Source organism: Pongo abelii, chromosome 4, assembly GCF_028885655.2.
Source record: "Pongo abelii isolate AG06213 chromosome 4, NHGRI_mPonAbe1-v2.0_pri, whole genome shotgun sequence".
NCBI classification, from domain to species: domain Eukaryota; kingdom Metazoa; phylum Chordata; class Mammalia; order Primates; family Hominidae; genus Pongo; species Pongo abelii.
This window is the reverse complement of record NC_071989.2, coordinates 79,118,406-79,126,745: the sequence shown is the minus strand read 5'-3', so window position 1 is coordinate 79,126,745 and position 8,340 is coordinate 79,118,406.

The following is an 8,340-nucleotide window of genomic DNA, read 5'->3' as shown; positions in this document are numbered from 1 at the left end:
ACTATGGCCTTCTACTACAGCACAATCCACAGCCTGGCAGCACTGGCATCACTGAAAGCTCATGGGAAATGCAGAATCTCAGGCCCTACTCCAAACCTACTAATTAGAATTTGATTTTTTTTTTTTTTTTTTTTTTTGAGACAGCGTCTTGCTCTGTCTCCCAGGTTGGAGTGTAGTGGCGCAATCTTGGCTCACTGCAACCTCCGCCTCCCAGGTTCAAGCAATTCTCCTGCCTTAGCCTCCCAAGTAGCTGGGATTACAGGTGCACACCATCACACCCAGCTAATTTTTGTATTTTTAGTAGAGATGGGGTTTCACCATGTTGACCAGGCTGGTCACAAACTCCTGACTTAATGATCTGCCCGCCCCAGCCTCCCAAAGGGCTGGGATTACAGGCATGAGCCACGGCGCCTGGCCTGAATTTGCATTTGCATCAGATCCCTAGGGCATTCAAGCATTCAAGTCTGAAGTACTTCTCTACAGCATCCCTGACATCTGGGCTCCTCTTTACTCTTTCCTGAGATAGCCTGGTCCATAACCATGCAGTCCCCAGTATTACTAAATTCCTTTTTTTTATTTTTATTTTTTTGAGATGGAGTCTCGCTCTGTCCACCAGGCTGGAGTGCCGTGGCGTGATCTCGGCTCACTGCAAACTCCGCCTCCTGGGTTCATGCCATTCTCCTGCCTCAGCCTCCCGAGTAGCTGGGACTTCAGGCGCCCGCCACCTTGCCTGGCTAATTTTTTGTATTTTTAGTAGAGACGGGGTTTCACCGTGTTAGCCAGGATGGTCTTGATCTCCTGACCTCGTGATCCGCCCACCTCGGCCTCCCAAAGTGCTGGGATTACAGGCGTGAGCCACCGAGTCCAGCCAGTATTACTAAATTCTTATGAAAACTTCCCTGAACACCACACCTTCTCCTCATTCTGCCATCTTAACTTACAAATAACAGAGCTTCAGAGATTAGAAATGCCTATTTTCACCTCCCCATGTCCTTTCCTTCTAGGCTAAACACCCACTTCCTTCAGTATCTTCACCATCATGTCGTTCGTGTCCTCCAGATCAGTGATACCCAATCTAAGATATGTATTAGAATCACCTGAAAATATCCAGGGGTAGGTCCCAGGAATCTCTATATTTTATATACTCTCCTAGTACAGCCACGGGGCATTACTGAGGCTTCAGAACCACTGCCCCGCACGCCCTCTAGTTGGTTAATATTCTTCCAAGAATATGACTTACAGAGCTGAAGGCAATAATCAGCCCAAAGAATAGAGATTATTATGGCCCATGATCAGGATACATTTTTTTAATTAATACAGTCTAAAATATGGACAGCTAAGCTGGATGTGGTGGCACACACCTGTCAGCTACTCAGGAGGCTGAGGCCCAAAAGTTCAAGTCCAGCCTGGGCAACATAGTGAGATTCCATTTCGAAAATTTTTTTAAAAGGCCTGGTGCGGCGTCTCATGCTTATAATCCCAGCACTTTGGGAGGCCAAAGCAGGCAGATCACCTGAAGTCAGGACTTAGAGACCAGCCTGGCCAACATGGGGAAAGGCTGCCTCTACTGAAAATATAAAAATTAGCCAGGTGCGGTGGCATGTGCCTGTAATCTCAGCTCTTTGAGTGGCTGAGGCATGAGAATCACTTGAACCCAGGAGGTGGAGGTTGCAGAGAGCTGAGATCGTGCCACTGTACTCCAGCCTGGGTGACAGAGTGAGACTCTATTAAAAAAAAAAAAAAAATGAAAGGAGAGAGAGACGAATGTATGTAAGCTCTTTATTTTCCTAAGTTTAGAGATAGGATTCTGTATTTATTACTCTTAAATTTCATCTTGTTGTTCTGAGCCCTTGATTTAACCTGTCAAGAGTCTTGAATCTTTATTCCATCCTTTATTGTGAGGCTGTGAGTGGACTGGGGAAAGCGTGGCTCTGGAGTCAGACATACTTGCGCAAAATCAGATCTGTTTGAGACAGATGGCTCAAGGGGTTATGCAGAAAATGGTAATTGAAGAGACAGGCTCAAGGCCAGATGAGAAATGTTCATGCAGTATATTTGCTGCGTGAATTCATGAAATAATGGCTGATGGCCGTTAACCAGAGAAACTGGTTAGGGGGCTCTACACTGATCCAAGGGAGAATAAAGGCCTACCCGGAGGCTAGTTCAGTGATAACAGAGGAGGACTTAGCTTTTGGTGAGGCAGAATCAATGAGATTTATTGAGCAATTGAATGTCAGGGTAAGAGAGAGGAAAGAATCACAATGACACTCACGTTTCTGGACTGAGCAAGTAAGAGGATACAGTTGCCAGGAGCAGGACTAAATGCACACCACACCAGCCCATCCCAGGGGCTTCCTAAAAGCGCTGGGGAAATAATTGCTCTCTTCATCACTTGTGTGTTTGTTTAACTGAAATGAGACTGACATCTTTATGGACCCAATTTAATTGTGACACGAATATATTTGATCAAAAAATAATCTCTAGATGAACCTTGATGACATTATACTCCGTGAAATAAGCCAGACACAAAAGGACAAATACTGTATGACTCCACTCATATGAGGTAGAATAGGCAAATCCACAGAGATAGAGAGTACAATAGTGGTTACCAGGGCCTGAAGAGAAGGAGAGAATGGGGAGTGACTTTTTAATAGGTACAGAGTTCCAGTTTGGGATGAGGAAAAAGTTCTGGAGATGGATGGCGGTGATAGTGGCACAACAATGTGAATGTATTAATACTTAATGCCACTGAGTTGTACATTTAAAAATGGTTATGAAGGTAAATTTTATGTTATATGTATTTTACCACAATAAAAAACAAAAAGATGGCAGGGCCCAGTGGCTCACGCCTGTAATCCCAGTACTTTGGGAGGCCGAGGCGGTGGATCACGAGGTCAGGAGATCAAGACCATCCTAGCTAACACAGTGAAACCCCGTCTCTGCTAAAAAATACAAAAAAATTAGCAGGGCGTGGTGGTGGGCACCTGTAGTCCCAGCTACTCGGGAGGCTGAGGCAGAAGAATAGCATGAACCCGGGAGGTGGAGGTTGCAGTGAGCTGAGATCGTGCCACTGCACTCCAGCCTGGGTGACAGAGCAAGACTCTGTCTCAAAAAAAAAAAGATAATAATCTCAAGTTATCAGTCATCCATGTTGGTGATGAATATTTCCTATTTTATTTTATTTTATTTTATTTTATTCTATTTTTCAGACAGGGGTCTCACTCTGTCACCCAGGCTGGAGTGCAGTGGCATAATCTCAGCTCACTGCAACCTCCTTCTCCCAGGCTCAAGTGATCTTCCCACCCCAGCCTCCCAAGTAGCTGGGACTACAGGCAAGCACCACCACACATGGCTAATTTTTGTATCTTTAGTAAAGACGGGGCTTCACCATGTTGGCCAGGTTGGTCTCGAACTCCTGAGCTCAAGCCATCCATCCACCTTGGCCTCCCAAAGTGCTAGGATTACAGGTGTGAGCCACTGCACCTGGCCTAATATTCCCTTTTTTAAAAGTCTAGTCATGGTCAGTTGGAAATGAATGGACAAGAATCCTCAGAGACCTAAACCCTCTGTTTAATCCACCAAGAAGTTACAACAAAGCCACGAGAGCAGAAAGAAATGACTCTGGAGATGATCCTTTGGAAGCAAAATGCCAGCTACTGTGAAGCCCCATTATATAAAATCCTTCTGTCTTTGCTTGTTTGTTTTTGCTCTGATCTCATTTCTTTCCATCACCAGGGATCTCTTTAGAAATGTTTAGCTACCGGTACCCACTTTCAGCAGTTTGCCTGAAATGAGGTAGGTCAAGAAACCAAAATAAGGTCAACTTTTATCTGCACTGTGAGCTCTATCTGGAAAAACTATACACAATGTAAAATTTAAGATTTTAAATTCATGAAAGTGTCTTAAAATGAACAGGTGCCCATTTTGAAATCTACTGATCTAGCTTTCTCCTGTGAAGTGATTCTCAACTTTGACTGCACATCAGAGTCACTTGAGAGCGTTTTAAAAACTACCGATACCTGGGTCCTAACCTGAACAGGTAGGTCTGTTTAGTTCACCTGGCATGCAGCCAGGGCCTCAGGATTTTTTCTTTTTCTTTCTTTTTTTTTTTTTTTTTTTGAGACAGATTTCTTGCTCTGTTGCCAGGCTGGAGTGCAGTGACATGATCTCGGCTCACTGCAACCTCCACCTCCTGGGTTCAAGCGATTCTCATGCCTCAGCCTCCCGAGTAGCTGGTATTACAGGCATGCGCCACCACACCAGCTGATTTTCATATTTTTAGTAGAAACGGGGTTTCACCATGTTGGCCAGGATGGTCTCAATCTCCTGACCTCATGATCCGCCCCCCTCAGCCTCCCGAAGTGCTGGGATTATAGGCGTGAGCCACCGCACCTGGTCAGGATTTTTCTTACTCAAAGTTTCTCAAGTGATTCTAATGTGCAGTCTGGGCTGTGAATCACTGATCTAAAAGAACACTTACTTACCGAAAAGTTAATACAAACTCAGCCTTCCCTGAAAATGGGAGAGAGAAATGTACAATTACCTAGCAAATATGCAAGAATGATAATATCACCAAAGCAGAAATTTATCTTAGGATCCTAACATTTTGGAGCTAGGAAGGGATTTAGAGATCATTGAGAGTGGTGGTTCTCAGAGCATGATCCCCAGACCAGCAGCATCAGTGTCAGCTGAAAACTTGTTAGCAATGCACATTCTGGGCTGGGTGCAGTCGCTCCTAGCACTGTGGGAGGCTGAGGTTGGCGGATCACTTGACCTCAGGAGTTCAAGACCAACCTGGGCAACAATTCATTTATCATTCATAAGACCATCACTGTGGCCTTAAGGCTATACAAAAGCCACTTAAGACTACCCAAGAAGTCACTACCTTCTGTCTCCTGGTGTGGTTGTCTTTAAACTATCCCCAGTGGTAGACTTTCAGATTTTTAGCCAGATTTCCAATTAAAAGTAACCTAACATCTTGCTCAGTGACATGTTTCAGTGATCAAAACATTGCAATAAATTGAGTTGCCCTTGTGACAATTTAAACCCTTGATCCAGAAGCCCCACATGGTGGCCCATGCCTGTAAGCTACTCAGGAGGCTGGATGGCAGGATCCCTGGGCCCAGGAGTTTAAGGCTGCAGTGAGCTATGATCATGTCACTGCATTCCAGCCTGGGTGACAGAGAAAGCCCCTGTCTCAATCAATCTTAACTAATTACATTTAAAAAATAAACATTCAATCCATCCTCACTGGGGATGGTGGTGAGAAGCCACAACCCTCCTCCTTTGAATGCTCTGTGTATTTGAGGACCAAAATTCTCAGTTTACTCTTCTGTCTATACCATCGTTCTTTCACCAAGTTTGAAAACATAGAGTGACTTACTGTAACCTCTGGCTTGCAGAAGAACATGTTGCCAGGTAGGGTTGGTTGCTACAAGCATTGAAACATGACTCTGCTAAATAAATCAATAAATAAGATTGTTGGAAGGATACAGATGCCTCTGACCCACAGATTCTCAGTAATCAGGGTTGTGCCAGGGACCCTGGAGCAGAGGTGAGTGAACAAACAGCTTCTTCAGGTCTACTTGAACTCAGGGTCGTTCGTCTTCCATCTTTGTCTCTCTGCTAATGAGTCAAAGCACTTGAGAGAGTCCACCTGGCCAAGCCTCAACATGTGTCCAGCCCTTGGTGTCCAGGGCTCTTTGCTTGCCACGCTGGCCAAGACTGTGCAGAACAGGAGAGGGGTAGTTCCCAAAGGAGAATGAAAGTACAGTTACCAAAAGAAGACAGAGGGGTACCAAGAGGCTGAAGATAACCCTCAAGTCACTGACCAGATACTGCACCAGGCCAGGAGCCACGTCTTCTTATCTTTGTGTACCATCCCAAAGCCCAACACATAGTGAGCCCTCGGTAAATGTATGCTCATTTGAACAAAACAAGCTGTGACCAACTGGAGAATGGGTCTTCCTGGTAAATGATTGCCACCATGAGTCCCACCGAGCCCTGAGGTACATGCTTTCCTGTGGAATAAAAAAGGCTCTCAGCATACTCTAGCTACCCTTCCCTCCAGTCCTCACCCCTCAGCCCACCTTCCCTAGCACCAACCACTAGCAGAGAAAGAGGGAATCTGGAGAGGTGGAGAAAAGACTTAGGCATGTAGAAGGAGGGAAGGAAAACAATTGCTAGGCCAGAAAGGCTGATTTTAATCCCCTCCCATCCTCCTCAGGTTCATACAGCGCGTTAGTAGCTGAACTAGAGCGAAACTGGTCCACACCCCGCCCAGTGTTCTCTCCACAACCATGACCTCCCATGCATTAATGCTCAGTCTTCATAACTCGTTGCTAATGTGACATGGTCACTTAGACACAGCTTTTTTTTTTTGAGACAGGATCTCGCTCTGTTGCCCAGGCTGGAGTGCAGTGGCACGATCACAGTTCACTGCAGCCTTGACCTCCTGGGCTCAAGTGATCTCCCACCTCAGCCTTCTGAGTAGCTGGGAATACAGGCACACACTAGCATGCCTAGCTAATTTTTTATTTTTATTTTTTTGTAGAGACAGGGTTTCACCATGTTGCCCAGGTTGGTCTCAAACTCCTGGGCTCACACGATCTGCCTGCCTCAGCCTCCCAATGTGCTGGGATTACAGGCATGAACCACCATGCCCCAGCCTAGACACAACTTTTAACAATGAAAGAAAACATTGGTTTATGCTAAACAATTTAATTCTATGGGAAGATATTTCTGTATCTAAAAACACCAGGGTAACCATTACATCCAGCAATACCATAATGTACACTTATAGAGCAAAACTTACCAACAAGTCTTAAAGGTCTGTGTATACTTTAACCTGTACACTTTTATCCAACAACACCATTGCTAAAAATGTATCCTAATAATCACAGATATGTAAAGAAACTAAACAGATGTTCTCTGCAGCATTATCTGTAATGTGGGAAACCAGAAAAAACCTACATGTACAACAGTAGGGGAGTAGTTAAATCAAAGGGAGGATTCATGCACTGTATTATCGTGCAACATCAGAATTATTGCAGAATATTAGGCTGGGTGCGGTGACTCACACCTGTAATTCCAGCACTTTGGGAAGCCAAAGTGGGTGGATCACCTGAGGTCAGGAGTTTGAGACCAGCCTGGCCAACATGGTGAAACCCCGTCTCTACTAAAAATATAAAAATTAGCTGGGTGTGGTGAGGCGCGCCTGTAGTCCTAGCTACTCAGGAAGCTGAGGCAGGAGAATCGCTTGAACCCGGGAGATGGAGGTTGCAGTGAGCCGAGATCACGCCACTGCACTCCAGCCTGGGTAACAGAGTGAGATTCCGTCTCAAAAAAGAAAAAAAATTTGCAGAATATTAAATTTCATGTAAACAGGTCAATATATTTACAATACATTAAGTGAAATCAGATTACAGAATAACATGTAGCACAGTATTTTTGCAAAAAAAAAACTTAAAGATAGAAAAAGACTAGTACATGAAAAATATTAATAGCAGCAGTTATCTCTAGGTAGTGAGATTATGAAGCTTTTTTTTTTCCACTTTATTTTCTTCACTTTGTCTTCCTAAATTTTCTACAAGTAACATTGTTAGATTTTTAAATTACAAATAACTTTAAGACAAAAATTATTTCTAATTATCCTGTAGATAAAGGAATGTCATTAACAGTGCTGTGGCTGAAAAATGTTGAATACATTTTCTACAGAAACGTTTAAAATTAGTCTGAGTATTCTAAAATTCTACCTGTTTTTCTTCTGAGTTCACTTCTTACAATCAACACCTACTGAATTACACTTAAAAAAAATTGTTTTTCTCCATTGAGCACAATGGTTCATGCCTATAATTCCAGCACTTTTGGAGGCCGAGGCAGGCGGGTCACTTGAGTCCAGGAGTTTGAAGCCAGCCTGGGCAACATGGCGAAAACCCATCTCTACTAACAGAAAAATTACAAAATACAAAAATTAGCCGGACGTGATGGCATGTGCCTGTAGTCCCAGCTACTCAGGAGGCTGAGGTGAGAGGATCACTTGAGCCCAGGGGATAGAGGCTGCAGTGAGCCAAGATCACGCCACTGCACTCCAGCCTGGGCACTGGAGCGAGACCCTGACTCAAAAAAAAAAAAAAAATTTTTTTCTCCTCCAGCTTACTTCTAACATCTGGTTCCGGGTATATTTTCCTTGCAATAACTTCTCTGTGAAATCATCACCTTCTAAGACCTTATTCTCCCTGAAAGATGCTTCTCATGCTTATCCTAAAAAGTAGCACAAACATGTGACTTGGTTTGTGAAAGACAAAGCTGCCAGACATATTGAACCACTGATCTCAGAAA